This window comes from Pelodiscus sinensis, chromosome 6, assembly GCF_049634645.1.
Source record: "Pelodiscus sinensis isolate JC-2024 chromosome 6, ASM4963464v1, whole genome shotgun sequence".
NCBI classification, from domain to species: Eukaryota; Metazoa; Chordata; order Testudines; family Trionychidae; genus Pelodiscus; species Pelodiscus sinensis.
In genome coordinates this window covers 105182019-105199133 of record NC_134716.1, presented here as the reverse complement: position 1 = coordinate 105199133, position 17115 = coordinate 105182019, and the positions used below count along the sequence as shown (strand labels likewise).

Below are 17115 nucleotides of genomic sequence, written 5' to 3'. Positions count from 1 at the left end.
ATAGCTTGTTTACCAAATCTATGTAATCTCTTGCTGTAGTTTAAGAAAAACAACCATCCACCACCTTGAATGCTATAAACATACATACATCAGTGTCAATATTCCAGAACAACCTAGCAGTACAATCCATTGTGTGTGTATATATGATAGATGGGGGAAATTAACTAAGGATATGGATTTATGTTTCAGGTCTCAAAAGGGCTATCATACACTTGGTGAGAGACTTAAAAGTTATAGAAAATTGTTTGCATCCTGTTAAATGTGCAGTATTGTATTACAGAGTCCCTTCCACTCAACACTCTTTTGATAGATTTTAATATCTTCCTTTCCTCTACCATGGGATAAAGAATGTTTTTGGTTTTTGAAGAGAGAGCTTGTGCAAGGTCATCTTTAAAAAGGAACAAATTAGGATGCTGTTGTAGGAAAAAATGAGTTTCACATGCTAAATTCAATGGCTTAATTTCTAGCTGTTCCCCCTAATGTTCATGTGATTAGTAACATGCTAGAACAGGGGTGGGCAATAATTTGTGATGGGGGACCACTCCAAGAATTTTGAAAGTGGTTGAGGGCTGCACTCCTCCATGATATTAATGGAGTAGATGCAGTGTGGGATGCAGGTTAGGTGCAGAAGGGAGCTTAGGCTAAGGGAAGGACTTTGGGTGAAGGATGCAGTTGTGACTTGGGGCACTGGACTGGGTGGAGAATTGGGGTACAGGGGACTGGGTTGTTAGCTAAGGCAGGAGGGGATTGTGTTCTGGTGCATGGGATTGAGGTGCCAGATCTCGGAGGGAATGTGGGTGCAGGAGGGAGGGGAGGGGATTTGGATATGTGGAGTAGGAGTGGAGAGCAGGAGAAGGGAGGGGCCGGGGTGCTAGAGGCTACCTTTGCCCAGGAGACTTTCCAGCCAGCAGCCCATTCGTGAATCAGCCTGCCCTGCCCCCCACACAGGGTGCAGCCGTGTACTCTGTGAATAACTATGAGCCTCTTGTGCCTGTAATTGAAACAGGCAACTCCTGTTGGCCAGTTTCTGGCCACAAGCCAGCCAGTGAGATTGTCCTGGGGGCGGGAGTAGTTGCTAAAGCTTCCCCCATCCCTCCAGGCTCCGTTTTTTCAAGGGAAACCGCCCAGCAGCTACATTCCTGAGCAGCATGTGGTTGGGGTGAGGCAAGCAGGGAGCCTGCCTGGGATTCACCACAGTGTCAGCGGGCTGGATCCAGTGGGCTTGGCAGGCCTGCACTAGAAGCAACTAATAACTGCAAAATCACTTCTCCATCTATTTATATTTTAGTATTGTTTACTTATTGAAGCATTGACTATGATCCTTTCCCAAATATGGGGCACATAATCAGAGAGAATAATTTTGCCAAAAATGTTTTGGAAGGGGGAAAAATACCACTGCAAATATGTGTGATTTTTTTTTTTTTTTTAATCCAAATAAATAACAGAACAGCTTGTTCCAGTCTGGAAGGGACTGGTAAATTGTGGATTAGAGAAAAACAGAGCTTGTCTTTTGTTTGCTTTTAAATATCAAGAGAATGAATATTGCACATGTTCTGTTGACAGAGAATTATTGCTGTATAATCAATTGGTGGTTTGCTCCTCCTCCTTTTTCAAACCTTCTTAGCCTGGAGATAATGTGACGTTTTTTATATTGTTTGCTAGCAGCCATAACACAGAATACTGTGAAAATAGTTTCATTTGTGATGTTTTGGTTCTTTTGCCTATATAAAACCTAGTTGTACAAAAATGTTAGAAAAATAAACAAACTGCCCTTCCCCCATAATTGTTTTGTTTTTTATTTGGTGTGGGGGGGGGGGGCAAATAATGTTCAGTGTCAGTTGCTCTTATGTAAGTATTGAAAAACTCTCCTAATTTGGGTTTATGGAGTAAGCCTGATTGTTTCTGTGGGGTATGTGGTTTGTCTGTCCCCCTTCCTCCTTTGCACTGCAGAATCAGAAGGGATCTAGCATCCTAAATTGTGGATCCTCATGTTCTGAGGACCAGATGGATAGGTTTTTTTAATCCTCTCTCTGAACATCTTCCCTGCTCACATGGGAGCAGAAGAAATGCTTCCATGAGTCCACTGCTGGTTGCTGCCCCTAAAATTTCTTGCTGTGGTGGCCCCATACTGATAAAAAACTGGCTTAAGTTAACTTCAGGTTCTGTGTTGACCTCAGTTAGGAATCCTCTTGGTTTTGAGGTTGAATGATGTTGAGGGTGAGACATCCCACTGCCCATACCAGCAGAGATCAATTGCTATAGAAAGTGCTATGTTGTCGTCGTCTTTTTCCATTTTCTTCTTGATTTGATGCTTTTTGCTGCTTGTCCTTAGACTAATTTTTTCAGATATTCTTTGATTAGCAATTTCATCCATAAACTCCTGAGCCAAGAGATATGTATAATTATATTTACTGTCTGTTAAACTATTAAAGTTTGACACACATGAAAAATTCCTGCACATTCTTGGAATCTGAACATCAAATTATGAACTATTAAGGAACCCTAGTATGAGAACAAACACACATTAAAGTATGTCCCAGATTCTAATCATATTAAGAAAATAAAATACAAATTGCAACTTTCATAAAAAAGAAACTTGACAAACATGTATATTGATCACTGGTAACAGTGCTAGTAACCACTGTAAAAAGGGAAATTCTAAAAACTGTCATGCGACTTTCTTCTCTGCCTCCCTTGTTCCACTTCTCTCCAGTGGCCAAGGGCCAGAACCCGAGAGAAGGGTTTTGGGTAGAGGGTCCACTTATTCAGTGTGCTGAAAGGCAAGATGGTGGAGCCAGAGTTCTGCTGACCACTTCCTTGGTGGTATGGCTGCCACCCAGTGGATACTCTACAACACAGCTCTCCCCTGCAGGTTTCCTGCCCTCAGTGGCTGCTCACATGACGTGTGTTTCCAAACAGTAGCCCCTACCTTTGCATGTTATAGAAAACAGTCCTTTTCCCAGTTGTCCTGACACAATGAAACCCTGATCTTGCTTTAACTTAGAAAATTAACATACAAAATTTGGTGGCCTGAGCTTTTACCGTTTAGGAGGAATTCTTGAGCAAATGGACTTGAAGACAAACTGACATGCAGACAGATGCACTCTAAGATACCCTGGACAGGCCACCAGGATACAGATATGGGATTGTTACATCAGAGCTAATTCAATCAGGGTGGATGTAGATAAAAAGAAGAAAATATCTGAAGTGGTTAGGTCATATGATGGTGTCACTAGGGTAGAGGTATAGACAGAGCTGGTAATGGAGTTTGTTGCAGGGATTAATATCTGGGTTCATGTTTCTCTGCTGGGGTATGTGTTTGGATGGTTGTCTGTAAGCGAGGGACTGGGGTGCCTCCAAAGCAAGGGATTATAATCTAGGCTAGGCTGTGAAAGCAGGGGGATCATAATCTAGGATAAGATGTAGATCCTTGATATGTTGGAGAGGTTTTCACTGAGGGCTGCAGCTAGTGGCCAGTGGCATTTTGTTGCTTACTTGGTTGGGACCGTGTAACTGTTTGGATATGTGAGTTTTGAGCTCTGAATACAATATCTTTTTACCTTGTCTCCGTAGGAAAATGGAAAGCCTGCTTAGTTAAATACTTGCTGTGGTACTGTAAATACCATAAGAATGGTAAAGGGGAAACAATGTACAGGCAGTCCCCGGGTTACATGGATCCGACTTACATCGGATCCCTACTTACAAATGGGTGAGGCAACCCCGCAGTAGCAGCTTCCCCCCAGCAGACCAGGGAGATGCAGAGCGGCTTTTCTCAGCAGACACCTCAGCTTGAGAATAAAGGACTGAGGGAAGTGAGGTGTGGGAGAATAAAACTGAGCTCTGGAGAAATGTTTGGCTAGAGTTTCCCCAACAATATGTACCAGTTCCGACTTACATACAAATTCAACTTAAGAACAAACCTGCAGTCCCTATCTTGTACGTAACCCGGGGACTGCCTGTATTGAAACAGCGGACTTTACTTTTCAAATGTGATCTTTCTCTGTTTGTCCGTTTGCTGGGTGGTAATCTGACGTTCTAGAAATTTGCTTATATTGATGCTCCCTATTGATTTAGACTCATAGACTTTAGGGTCAGAAGGGACCATTATGATCATCTAGTCTGACCCCCTGCACAGTACAGGCCACAGAATCTCACCCACCCCTCCTAGAATAATCCTCTCACCTATATCTCAGATATTGAAGCCTTCAAATACTTTGAAGACCACAAGATGCAGAGAATCCTCCAGCTGTGATCTGTACCCCATGCTACAGAGGAAGGGGAAAAACAGATTTAGATTGTAACAGTTCACTTGTAACTGGGAAGATTGTGTCAACCTGGATGCCTTTGGGTCCAGAGCTTCCCATTACTGGTGCTCCTGAACTTTAGCTATTTTCTTTCCTGTGACAGATATAAGGAAATATCTGTACTTTCCTGACTTTGTCGATCGACTATTGATCATGGTAAGATCCTCGAAGCCTGAGGAATAGCAGGTGTTGAAGTTGAGAACTCCCTGATCCCTTTTTCCTGATTTATACCTGAGCCAGGAGGAGGGATGTTTAGGAGAAATGCTATGAGATACTGAAGGATCGATTCAGGAATATGCTTTTTGTTTCCAAACAGATGATGGGCTCATTCTCTTTTCTACTACAATATTTTAATGCTGATGTGACTCCAATGAAAGACCATTTTCTACATTTTTGCCCTGTAGGTAGCTGTTTTCTTGATAAAGTGTAAACTTCATCCATGGCACCTCATATCTTTCATCTGTTGATAAAGCATGTGTATCAATCATAGAAACATAGGGCTAGAACCATCATTTAGTCCGTTCCCTGTGCTTACTCCTAAGGAGATTCTGTGTGGAAAAATTCAAGATTTTGCAAAATTCTTTCTATCTAATCTATCTGTCTAATCTATCTATCTAATCTATCTATCTAATCTATTTTAATTTGTCAAAATAATGAAATATTATACCAGTTTTAGTTGTTTTGGTAAAAAGTCACAACAACTATTCTGCATTTCCAAAACTCATGAAAATTACATACTTGGTGGTAATACCCTGATTGTTCATTTAAATTACACGACAGAGCACCAAACAGCGCAAAAAAAAAAAAAGTCATTTTAAATTGCTCCAATTTTTCACACATGAAGGCTGTTCCAATGAAATCTGAAGACTATAAATGGCTCACTCAGCCATTTCCTCTCTACCAAAAGGTTGGAAAAAACTGGCATCTCAAAATGTACAAAAGTTGTCTAGGGGAAAAGCTGATTATTATTATCCATTGCAACTTGTGGTTGTGAATTTTGGAAAATGAATGCTGCTAAGAAGGAAAAGTAATCATTTGATGTTGGACTGAAAATATGACAAATGCTTGTGTTTGAAATATTATTGGAAAGAAGCACATCATGTTTATGAAATTCAACGAGTGCAAACTTATTTGCTTTGGTCACATCACATCAAGTGTTGAGATGGAAGGTTACTGTGGAAGAAATGATGGTGGGTAATAATGAGGGGTGACCAGCAGAGAGACGGATAGCATGCAACATTACTGGGGAGGTCAGCTACTGAATCCTAAAAGCTAGTAATGGTTCAAAATGGCATCTGAAAATTCTGATATGATGTCACCAATATTGAGACATGAATAAATTAATTTTACTTGCTTATATGCCAAACAGAAATAATTAGAAGTACAAGTGTGTAGAGCTCTTGTTTTGAATGAACCAAAAGTAAAATTGATAACAGGTATCTGAAATATTTGCAGTTGAGATGATAAATTTAGGGAGGTTATATTGGAAGGAATAGTGCAAGTGGCATGTAGTTGCATTTCCTTTCAAAAACAAGTTTTCACAGACTTTTCAATTAATAAATTTATATTAAACCACTGGGATTCTGCAGGTTTGTCCAGTTCTGTCCTTAGAGAGCAGTTTTCTTGGCTGTCAGAATGTCTGCTGTTTGTTTCAAAGATGGGTTTTGATTTTTATGAAAGTGAGACTGCAACATATAACATTTTACAAGAGCTGCAATGACATCCCTTATTTGCAGATAGGCACTTAGAGGTGTATTGGGACTACATGTGCTTGATACACTCTCCAGATCTTAAAGTGATTATACCTAACTCTCCTTATTTTCTCAGTTTCTTTTCCTGAATTTTAAATGTTTAGTGTCATCCACTAGAAATAATTAGGATCTTGAATAATATTGTTCAATTGTATCTTGTGTGTTTGTATTCCTTCAGTTGCATTATCACTCAAGATTGATATTTGTTCAAAATTGCGGATATGTAACACAGTTACTCTGGAAAAAGTACAGCTTTATAAAAGAAAATAAAGTAATAGAAGAATCATTAAGTTATTAATTAACTTTCCTATCCCCAAATCTTATGATTTTTGAGACGTTTAAAGCTTCCACTTGTATCTCTTTAGGTACACTTGGTGCCACTCTGAAAATTTCTGTTCTTTTTTGCTCCACCAGATATTTTCACAGAAACATGAAAATGTAGGTCCAGAAGAGATACCAAGGTGTCACTAAGACCATTCTTCTGTACTAAGACCGTAAATCTAGACCATCCCTGATAGGTTATTAAAAATATACAGTAAGAGGGGTTCTTCTTTGAGTAGTGTCCCCGTGGGTGCTCCACTGTAGGTGTCAAGCTTGTGCCAGTGCCGCAGATCAGAGGTTTGTCAGCAGCGGTCTGCTGGACCGCGCATGTGTGTTAGGCGTCTTGTGCTGTTTGCACTGTTTCTTAGAGTACGTAGTCTGTCTCCTGCTAGTTCCTCCTAACCGTCCTTGGTCACGGATGGAGTGAACTCCTTCTCATCAGATACTAGAAGAAATTAGATAGATAGTTGTAGTGTTAATTGTTGTAGTTTGCTTAGTATTCTCACTAGTTTTATTGTCGTTACAGGGGAGGGGGAAGCGAGATAATCGATGCTATGCTGCTTCTTTAACAAGCACAAAGGATAAATATCTGAGGAAAGAACCATGCCTGGATCACTTGGTTTTAAAAAATGTGGCACTCGCCCACACTCTTCGGACAGGCAGTCCTGCTGCATTAGGTGCCTCAGTGAGGGGTATATCCCACAAAAATGCCCTCACCGATCAAAGTTGACAGCACGAGCAAGACTAGATAGGGAGATGAGGCTTAAAATACTTTTATTTAACAAGGCATTGCAGCCTCTACAGGTTGACCTTTCCCCGCCCCGATCGTATTCTCTTAGAGCTGTCAAACACTGGGCTATCTCACCAGGTCCCTATATGGCTACTAAAAAGAGGCCCCTTCCAACTTGTTCTTACTTGCCACCCAGAGAAAGAGAAACCAACCCATAGAATGTTGGCACCAGGGCCAATTCTACCAAAAGAATCAGCATCGGTGGCATTGATGTCATTTGTTGTATTGCTATCGGCCTCAGGGCCAGATTCTGCACATATAGTGGCACCACTGGTGCACTCGGCATGATCAGCAAACACCGGCACTGTCCTCTGCACCACAGCTGGCACTGGTGCTGACTACACCTTATGCACTACCTACAGCTCAGTCAGCATTAGAACAATCCTTGGCACCAGCGAAGGCATGCCATAAGTAATACAGGGTCATCACTCCTTCCCTCAGTCCGGAACATATCTCGTTTTCTTCAGAGCCTCTCTTCCCTTCACCAGCTCCATCGACTTCATCCGTGGACCCACCACAACATCATTCTACCATTGAATACCAGGGTTCATTAGCATGCAGTTCTTTCACCCCACTGTTACCACCAGCACCAGCATGCGTCCCTATCTCCAGTGCACACAAGGCACAGATCCCAGTAACCTAGATCGCCCACACTCTGTGTACACCTGCTACCATGATGACTGTAGGAGCAGGTATTCTTACAGGTGTTCATTGCCTTCCAGATGTCATCATAATCATCACTATGGTCACACCTATTACGAATACCATCGCCCTACACATCACTTCCTCTTGCTGCATTGTTCCCATTGGGGGTCACCTTGCTGATATCGATCAGACTCCAGGCATGGCCATGCTAATTCCCCTACCCCTGCTGATGAGACCTCCCACTTTTACTCAAACTGTATCCCAGGCACTTCAACATTCTAAGCCTGAGGAAGGTCAACTCTCTGACCAAGAGTAACCGCAGGGGTTTCTCCAACGGATCCATCCTCATCTTCTCCCGACGAGGCAGTGTTTCCTGGAGACTCATTGCCAACCAATGCCCGCCAGCAATTTCGGACCTATTCAGATGAGTTGCCAAGAGTCAGGAGGTCCAACTCTCAGAAGTTCAAGAGAAGCAGTACCATGTGTTTAAAAAATCTGCAGCCCTCTCAAAAGTCCAAGGTTGCTTTGCCACTCGATTAGGCTATTTTAGAAGTGGCCGATGACATTTGGCAAACACAGGCCTCTGCCGCTGCAACCAACAAGATGGCAGATGAGAAATATTTCATCCCCTCAAAAGAAATTGACTTTTTATTTACATACCTGCAACCTAATTCCCTTGTGGTTGATGTGGCACAATAGAGGGCCAAGGCCCTGCAATATAAAAACAATACTAATGACAAGGACAGTAAACAGTTGGACCTCTTCGGCAGAAAAGTTTATTCGTCAGCCACTCTGACCTTGAGAATGGCTAATTATGCGGCTCTCCTGGCGAATCATAACTTCGATAATTATACGAAGCTAACCACACTCATAGAACACCTCCTGGATAGCAAGAGCCAGATTCTAAAATCTGTCATACAAGAAGGGTACACCGCATCCCTGCAGTTTGCACTCAACATCACCGACACAGCCACACAATCCACTGCAACCTCAGTAGCAATGCACAGAACCTCATGGCTTCAATCCGCAGGAATTCTCAGAGAATTACAATTGGAGATGGAAGACCTACCCTTCAGTAGACAAAAGCTATTCACAGAAAAAACCGACTAAGTCCTCCATTCCAGCAAGGACTCAAGAACTACATCAAGAACTCTGGGCATGTACACGCCACTGTGCCAACACAAATGTTATACTCCCCACCAGAGGCACAGACCTTTCCCTTATTCTGCACGCCAGCATAGGCCGTTTGACCAACAGCGTTCCAAGCAATGACCACAAATGATGCCGGCAGAACAATAAGACATCTAACCAGCAGAATAATTGGCAGCAAGTTTGACATGTTGGTCGAAGGCCTGCAAACCATTCCCCTCATTGGTCGCCGATGAGAAGAAACCAGGATGTTTCACCACCGCCTGAGACCATTTCAACAATGATGGGCCTCCATTACTACCAATTGATGGGTCCTCAAGCTAATAACATCCAGCTACTCGATCCCCTTCACCTTGCTCCCTCCGCCTTCCCCACCATCCCCTTCCCTCTTCAGCGACCCCCTCACGAGACTCTTCTAAAACGAGGTCTTGTGCCTCCTCGCCATCGGAGCAGTAGCGAGAGTACCCAAAGAGTTCAGGGGCAAAGGACTCTATTTCCCATTATTTTCTTAACCAGAAAAAGTCAGGGGGTGGATGCCAATTTTAGACCTCAGCCATCTCAACCGACACGTTCGCAAACAGAGATTCAAGATGGTGACCTTAGCATCTATCATTCCAGTGCTTGACAGCGGGGATTGGTTTGCGTCCCTCGACTTGCAGGACGTTTACGTTCATGTTACGATTCATCCAGTGCACAGATGCTTCCCAAGATTCGTTGTAGGAGTCGAGCATTACCAATACAGAGTTTTACACTTTTGGTCTGTTTTCAGTGCCCAGAGTCTTGTCAAAGACATTTGCGGTTGTAGCAGCCCATCTTCGTTGAGGTGGGATCACTATATTCCCGTGTCTCAATGTCTGTTCAAGGGGCCGTTCTTTAACAACGCGCTACAGTCTACCAACAGGACGAGAGCAACCTTCGAAGCTCTCGGTTGTATAATCAAAATCATCAATGACACCACCACAATCCTTGAAATGCATCGGCACACGCCTAGACTCTACTGCCTGAGCATACCTGCTGTTAAACAGATTTCAGGCTATCCAGGAGCTTGTACAAGTTCTCTCCACAAGCCTCACGATTTCTATTCTTACCAGTTTACAACTCATGGGGCACATGGCAGCTACCATATATGTTGTAGTGCATGCCAGGTTTTACCTGCTGTGTCTGCAGCATTGTATCACCTCAGTCTACATGCCCAGCAAACACGATGTTCACAAGAGAATCTCGGTACCACCAAAAGTGGTGAAGTCTTTAAGCTGGTGGACTGTCCCCATCAACATGTTAGCCGGCATATCTTTCTACCGACCTCAACCCACAATGCAAATTACGACCGCATCTTTCATGGGCTGGAGTGCACACCTCAATGATCATCGTGTTCAGAGGAGACCTCCCACCATAGCAACCTTCTAGACTTGAGAGCCGTTTTCAACGCATGCAAGCATTTTGTCACTCTTATCCGTGGCCACACCATCAGGGTGCTTACTGACAGCATAACCATGGTTTTCTACATAAACTGACAGGGAGGAGCTTGATCATGTTCCCTGTGTGCAGAGGCAATACGCCTATGGAACTGGTGCATCCATCACCAAGTAATGATTCTAGCAGCATACCTATCTGGCAAAGACAACACCACTGCCAACATACTCAGCAGGTACTTTGTCACGCACCACGAATGGGAACTACATCACCGCGTGCTACAAGACCTCTTCCACCACTGGGGCTTCCCAACCATAGACCTATTCACCACACATTGAAATGCAAAATGTCAGTACTACTGTTCTAGAGCAGGCATCGGGCCGAGATCCCTGGGAGATGCTTTTCTCCTTGACTGGAGCGATCACTTGCTCTACGGCTTTTTGTCTGACTCCCTTGACACTAAGAGTCTTAGAAGATCATCAGGGAAAACACAGCAGTAATCCTCGTAGCCCCCTTTTGGCTGTATTACACATGGCTCTCTTACCTCTTTTGCATGTCTCCTCACCCACCCTATCACCTACCCAGATGTCTTAACCTGCTGACCAGGGAACCCTGGTGCATCCTCAGCCCGACCACCTTCGCTTCACAGCATGCTTCTTAGTAGGTTCCAAGATGTGGAAATGATCTGTTTCTAGGAGGTCAAACATGTCCTGATCCATAGTAAAAGACCCGCTACTTGAACCGCTTTCTTGCACAAGTGGTGCAGTTTTTGCTCCTGGTACACAGACAACAGTCTAGATTCACCCTTTGCCCCTATCCATTGCATTCGTGACTACATCCTGCATTTAGAACAACTCAGTCTTGCACTGTCATCTCTCAAAATTCACCTTGCTGCAATCACTGCCTTCTGACAACCAGTGGAGGGCTATTGGGTGTTCGCTCACCCAGTTACTAGACAGTTCATGAAAGGACAGGCAAATCTCTACCTGCCACAGAGAATCATCCTCAACCATGAAACCTTGAGCTTGTCCTGGATGTCCTAATGTGACCTCCCTTCGAGCCTTTGGCAACCTAACCCCTACCGCGGTTAACCATCTAAGTCGACTTTCTGTTACCAATAATGTCTGCACGCAGGGTAGGGGAGCTTTCTGCTACACCTCCCTAGACAATATTTACGAGTCGGGAGGTTATACTCCACCCTCAGCAAACCTTCCTACCAAAAATAAACTTGGATTTTCATGTCATCGAGCCTAATCCTCCCAACTTTCTATACCAAGCCACACTCCTGCTACCAAGACACATGCCTTTACATGTTAGATGTGTGTAGAGCACTGGCGTGTTATATTGATAGAACACAAACTTTCTGGAAATCCCAACGACTGGTGATTTCAGTGGCTGATCACTCTAAAGGCAAGTCAGTCTCTGCAACGCATATCAAAACTCATTTTGTGTATCGTGCATTGCTGTTCATTACAGAACAAATCGCTCTCAGGGATGCCAAAAGCCCATTATACCACAGCGATAGCAGCTTCTACAGCCTTTCTCAAGGGAGTTCCTCTACGTGACATTTTGCCGAGCTGCTGCGTGGTCCTCAAATTACACCTTTGCGAAACATTATGCTATCTTCAACTACTTCATTAGTGACTCAGCAGCTGCCTCTGCAATGCAGTCCACAGCAGTGAAACCTTAACTCCAAATCCCTCTTCCTTATGTTGGGCCATGGCTACTAAGTCACCTACAGTGGAACACTCACAGGGACACCACTCGAAGAAGAGGAGGAAGTTACTCACCTTGTTCAGTAACGATGGTTCTTCGAGATGTGTGTCCTTGGGGTGCTTCACTACCCACCCTCCTCCCCACTTTGGTGTTTTCTCCTTTATGTTTTTCAGATACTCAGCGATTAGGAGGAACTGGTGGGAGCCAGACTGTGTTCTCTAAGAAACGGTGTGAATGGCACAAGGCACTTAATGCACATGTACAGTCCAGCAGACCACTGCTGATGAATCTCCGATCTATGGCGCTGGGACAAGCCTGACACCTACAGTGGAGCACCCATGGGGACACATCTTGAAGAACCATAATTACTGCACAAGGTGAGTAACTTTCTCTTCCACAGTCTTCCTTCGGAGCCTGTCCCAGAATTTAACCTTTATAGTTAGATTTCCCAAATTACTAATCTCCCTTGCAGCAGATGAAACCTATTACTTCTTGTCTGACCTTCATTAGATATGGAGAACAGTTGATCACTCTTATTTTTATAATATCCCTTAATGTTTTTGAAGACTCTTCTCAAGATTCTCATCGGTCTTCTTTTCTCAGACTAAGTATGTTTAGTTCTTTATTTGATATATGAAGAAAGATTTTTCTTGTCCTCTATTTGTGATCATCTTTTCTTAAGTGTGTTGCTTAAATCTGTGTGTGGCACAAAACTGGCTCAAGCCCCCACCCAATAACCTGGGGAATTAACACAGCACCCCTGGGCACCTCTGAGAGGCAATGTTTTCCCACTCACAAGCACAGAGTCTAAGTGTAGTAAAAGCGACAAGGAGTCCTGTGGCACCTTATAGACTAACCGATGTATTGGCGCATAAGCTTTCGTGGACAAAGACCCACTTCGTCTTTGCCCACGAAAGCTTATGCTCTAATACATCTGTTAGTCTATAAGGTGCCACAGGACTCCTTGTCGCTTTTGCAGATCCAGACTAACATGGCTACCCCTCTGATGAGTGTAGAAACTTTTAATGAAAGGAAGGAAAATAACGTGGCATGAAATTGGGAAAACACCACAAACAGGATTCATAAACTATAAGCAGGGCTTGACAAATACTCTTGACTGTGGCGAGTAGATTTTACCAGCTGGCGAGTGCAGGGGTGGGCTGGCCAAAGCCTGCAGTACGGGCGGCACGGCCCTGTCCAATCCGCCGGCCGGTGGAGGAGCAGAGCGCTGCCGGGAAAGGGGAAGTGCAGCGATTCTCAGTTCCGGGCTGCCTGCGTGCAGCTCCGGCGTGAGGAGGTGGGGCGCAAGCCAGAGGGCGGGACGCTGGCAGACGCCAGGACGCTGTCGTTACATGGCGTCCTGTTGTTACAGCCGGCGACCGCCGGATTAAAAAAGGCTCCAGCAACCCCTCAAAGTGGAAGGCAGAAGCCAGGTAGGGGAGGGGAAGGGGCTTGTGCTGTGCTGTGGGGAGGGAAGGGGGAGGGCAAAAATATGGGGAAGGGGCTTGTGCTGAGGGGAAGAGGTCAGGAGGAGAAGAGGGGAAAAAAAGGGGAGAAGGCAGCAAGGGACAGGGGTGGAGGAGAGACAAATGTCAGGGAGCCAAGTGCAGACAATGAGGGAAAAGGGCAGGAGGGGAGGTGTCAGTGGGAAGGGGGATGGGGGAACAGGGTGATGCTGGGAGAGGAGAAGGTAAGGGCATTGGAGGCTAGAGGGGGGAAGGAGAGGTGCTGGGAGAAGGCTTGAAAGAAGGGGTGGGCATGAGGAAGGTGGGGATGGAGCAGGGCATGAGGGAAATGGGGGCAGAAGGTTGTGAGGGGGGTGGGTATTAGGGAAAAAGGAGGCAGGGTTAGTGAGGGAAGGGGGAGGCACCAGGAGGGTGCAGGTGCCAGGGGATTCTGGGAGTAAAGCAGAAGGGCAGACACCTGCAGGGGAGGGACCAGCACCGGAGGAGAGAGGTAGGGCAGGTGTGTGGAAAGGGGATGAGGAGGGGTAGCTCACATGATCAGAGTGGGGCTACTGGAGGACTGGGCTCAGGGGGGAGAGAAGGACTGGTGGAGGGGACTCAGGAAGGCTGAGGGCAGTGAGAAGGGCAGGAGTCAGGACAGCAGAGGAGGGTGAGGGGTTGGGGGCAGCAGACACCAGGGGAGCTGTTGGAGCAAGGGGAGGAGATATGGCAGCAGAGGGAAAAGATAGAGGTTTATAAGATATTTATTAATAACTTATTAGTATTTACTGTTCTTATTCTTATTAGTAATTTATGCCATTAAAAAACACCTGGGAGGTGGGGGGGTGGCGAGTCCCTTTTTTATCTGGCGAGTAGGGTTTTCCATAATTTTTCGAGCCCTGACTATAAGTAAAAGCCCCTCCCAAGTAGGTTGAGCAGTGTTCTTTTCCTCTCTGGTTCTTAAGTCCAGCTATCTAAATGTTCCCTTCATATGCCCAACCCTTCTTAGTACCCCACTCACAGTTGCTGTCCTTGGTCAGAGCAGACCCTACAGAGTTCACCTTCTAGCCGGGGGCTGAGGGGAAGAGTAAAGAGACATCTTACTATGCTTGTCACTCACCATTCATCTGCTGGCTGCTGCTGACTTTCTGGCTGGCTAGTACGCTTCTCTGCCACTACGCTTCCCTGCTGGTTACTCATTGTGCCGCTGCCACGCATCTGGCCATTCATCACATCTTTCCATTACTGCCCTGCTGGTTCTATCCACTTCTTAGCTGTGGCTTCAGCCCATCAGTCTCAAATAAGGATGTTAAATAGTGTATAATTAACTAGTTGTGTAACTACATACAATGATAGTGATTACATGACAGTTCAATAGCCCCTGCAGGGTGGAGGTAGCAGCCAGTGGACTCCCAGCCCCACTCCGGGGGAACACCCTGCCACTCTATCTTGCTTTTCTATCAGATGCAGCAGCACAGGGTGGCAGGCAGAGCCAGTCCGCAAGGGGAGCCAGTTTAAAAACCTGCTGCTCTGCACTGCTGCCTCTGACAGGATGCTGGAGCAGCCTCTGTCCATGGGGAGCTAGCCCCTTCTCCTTCCTGCCCTGCATGCTTACATAAGTGCTGCCCTGATAGGCTTTCCCACTCCAAACTGATTTGTAACTGAAGGGTAGCAATCAGGAGTCATCCACTTCCACAAAAGCAATGGCAATACACTTCTCTACTGAGAGAGCAGCTCTCATTTGGGTGTCCTTGTCCTTGCCCTGCAGTTCAGGGGCCAACTCAGCACATAGCTCCAAGAAGGTTGCTTTATCCATCTGAAAGTTCTGTAGCCACTGGTCTTTGTCCCATCCCTGCATGACAATGCGATCTCATCATTCAGTGTTGGCTTTCCTAGTTCAAAAGTGATGCTCTACTGTGCATAGGTGCTCTGTGAAAGCCCAATGCAGTGCCACTGCTGTCCCTGTCATTCACATTGTTGTCTGCATCCAAGTTCCATCCTTTCCTATTAATTGCATAAGTAGCTCTGCTGCAGTACATGATGTCCTGAACACATTGTGGGAGAAGTGTGGGATCCGTGACTTCTCCCAGCAGATGCTGCACTTTATAGCATGGACCATTTAAGTGGTGTAAAAGTAAGCTGATAGCCCAGGATAGGCTGGGAAGCGAGGAGGTGGCTGATCGGATGTTTTTCATGTTTCCAAATGCTTAGCGCTACATTGCATATTGCTAATATGTTAATATTTCTTAGTGACTGAAGGTGACTCCGGGCACTGTGGGATGCTGACCCACTTCGCTTTGTTTTTTTTAACAACACGGGAGCTAACATTGTGGCCATGAAATGTCAACAATGGGTGGCAGAAAAACAGGTTTGGTGAATTTTTGGTTTTGGTGACTTTTACGTGTGGACAGCATTTTCATCACCAAACCTTCCCAGTGTATACATAACCTACATTGAATATGAGCAAAATACCACTTCGTCTGCTGAATAGCTAACAAAATCAAAGCAAAGATGGAGCAAACTGTATTTACATAGACACACTATCTAGAAGAGCATACCTTGTGTAATTTTTTAGATAACTCGATTTTTATTAATTTAGGAAATGAGTATTATATTTCCTGTTTCAAGCTGCAGATGCAGCAGCAGTACCTTAGGAATGAGAACTAACACACACACAATAGCCCTTAAGTTTTATTAAGCTAAATCTTAAATGTTACATAAATGTTTCACATTTGCCATTGCAGCTGTCTCCTGAGTTGCCAGCTAACAACTATCCTTAAACTACTTAAAAAAAAAATTGTGTTTATTAACTTTCATAGAATCATAGAATTATAGAATAATAGGACTGGAAGGGACCTCAAGAGGTCGAGTCCAGCCCCCCGCCCTCAAGGCAGGACCAAGCTCCACCTGACTTTAACAGACAAGTCAACATAACACTAAATGTATGATGATATTAAAATGTCTACAGCTACTCCCAGTGTCAGCTGGATTCCTAGACTGAAACAAAAACAAGTTTTCCTGCTTTTTCAACTCCCAGTTTTTCTTAGCTTTGAGTGAATAATAGCAAACAATGAAAATATTCTCTCTGTGCCTGCAGAGGAAGCTACTTCTGTGAAATGTTGGCCTAGCAACTAAAGAAACTGTTTTAAGATGCCTGACTGTAATGTTGTTAGATTTTCATATGAACATTCAGAACATTTTTGCACCCACCGTTTGTCCCAAATTCTGTGCAAAGTGGGCCAGAGTGAAGTATTTATTAAAAGCTTATGCTTCCCTCAGTCTGTTGATACTATCCATATGTATATAGGATTTTTTTTTAAGTTGAAGTTGTAAGTATTGGCTATTTACTTGTATTTCACGTATTTGCTTCTGGGAGAAAGCAACAGGAGTCACCCACCTATTTTGAAGAGTACTTGATGATGAACCTTGAGTGTTCACAATACAACTCTGAAGAATTCTGCTGCAAACCTGCAGTCAAACATGCGAGAAGCCAGGGAGTGCCTACAAATTACATGGACAGTTTGTTTGTTTATGGGACAAACTCCCTTTTAGGGGGAGGTATCCTCACACAGCAAGAACAA

At 44.5% G+C, this 17115-nt stretch overlaps 1 protein-coding gene and 1 long non-coding RNA gene across 3 annotated transcripts in view; both read left to right on the top strand.

The window, feature by feature from the left end:
- Positions 1–17115, top strand: part of WDR70 (WD repeat domain 70) — a 265120-nt gene that overhangs the window by 25109 nt on the left and 222896 nt on the right. The window lies entirely within an intron of this gene.
- The window catches only part of LOC142829965 (uncharacterized), a 29492-nt gene continuing 13617 nt past the window's right edge, over positions 1241–17115 (top strand). The window contains exons 1-2 of the long non-coding RNA XR_012904944.1: positions 1241–10608; positions 12263–12466. This is a non-coding gene — a long non-coding RNA (uncharacterized LOC142829965). The remainder of the gene's footprint in view (positions 10609–12262; positions 12467–17115) is intronic.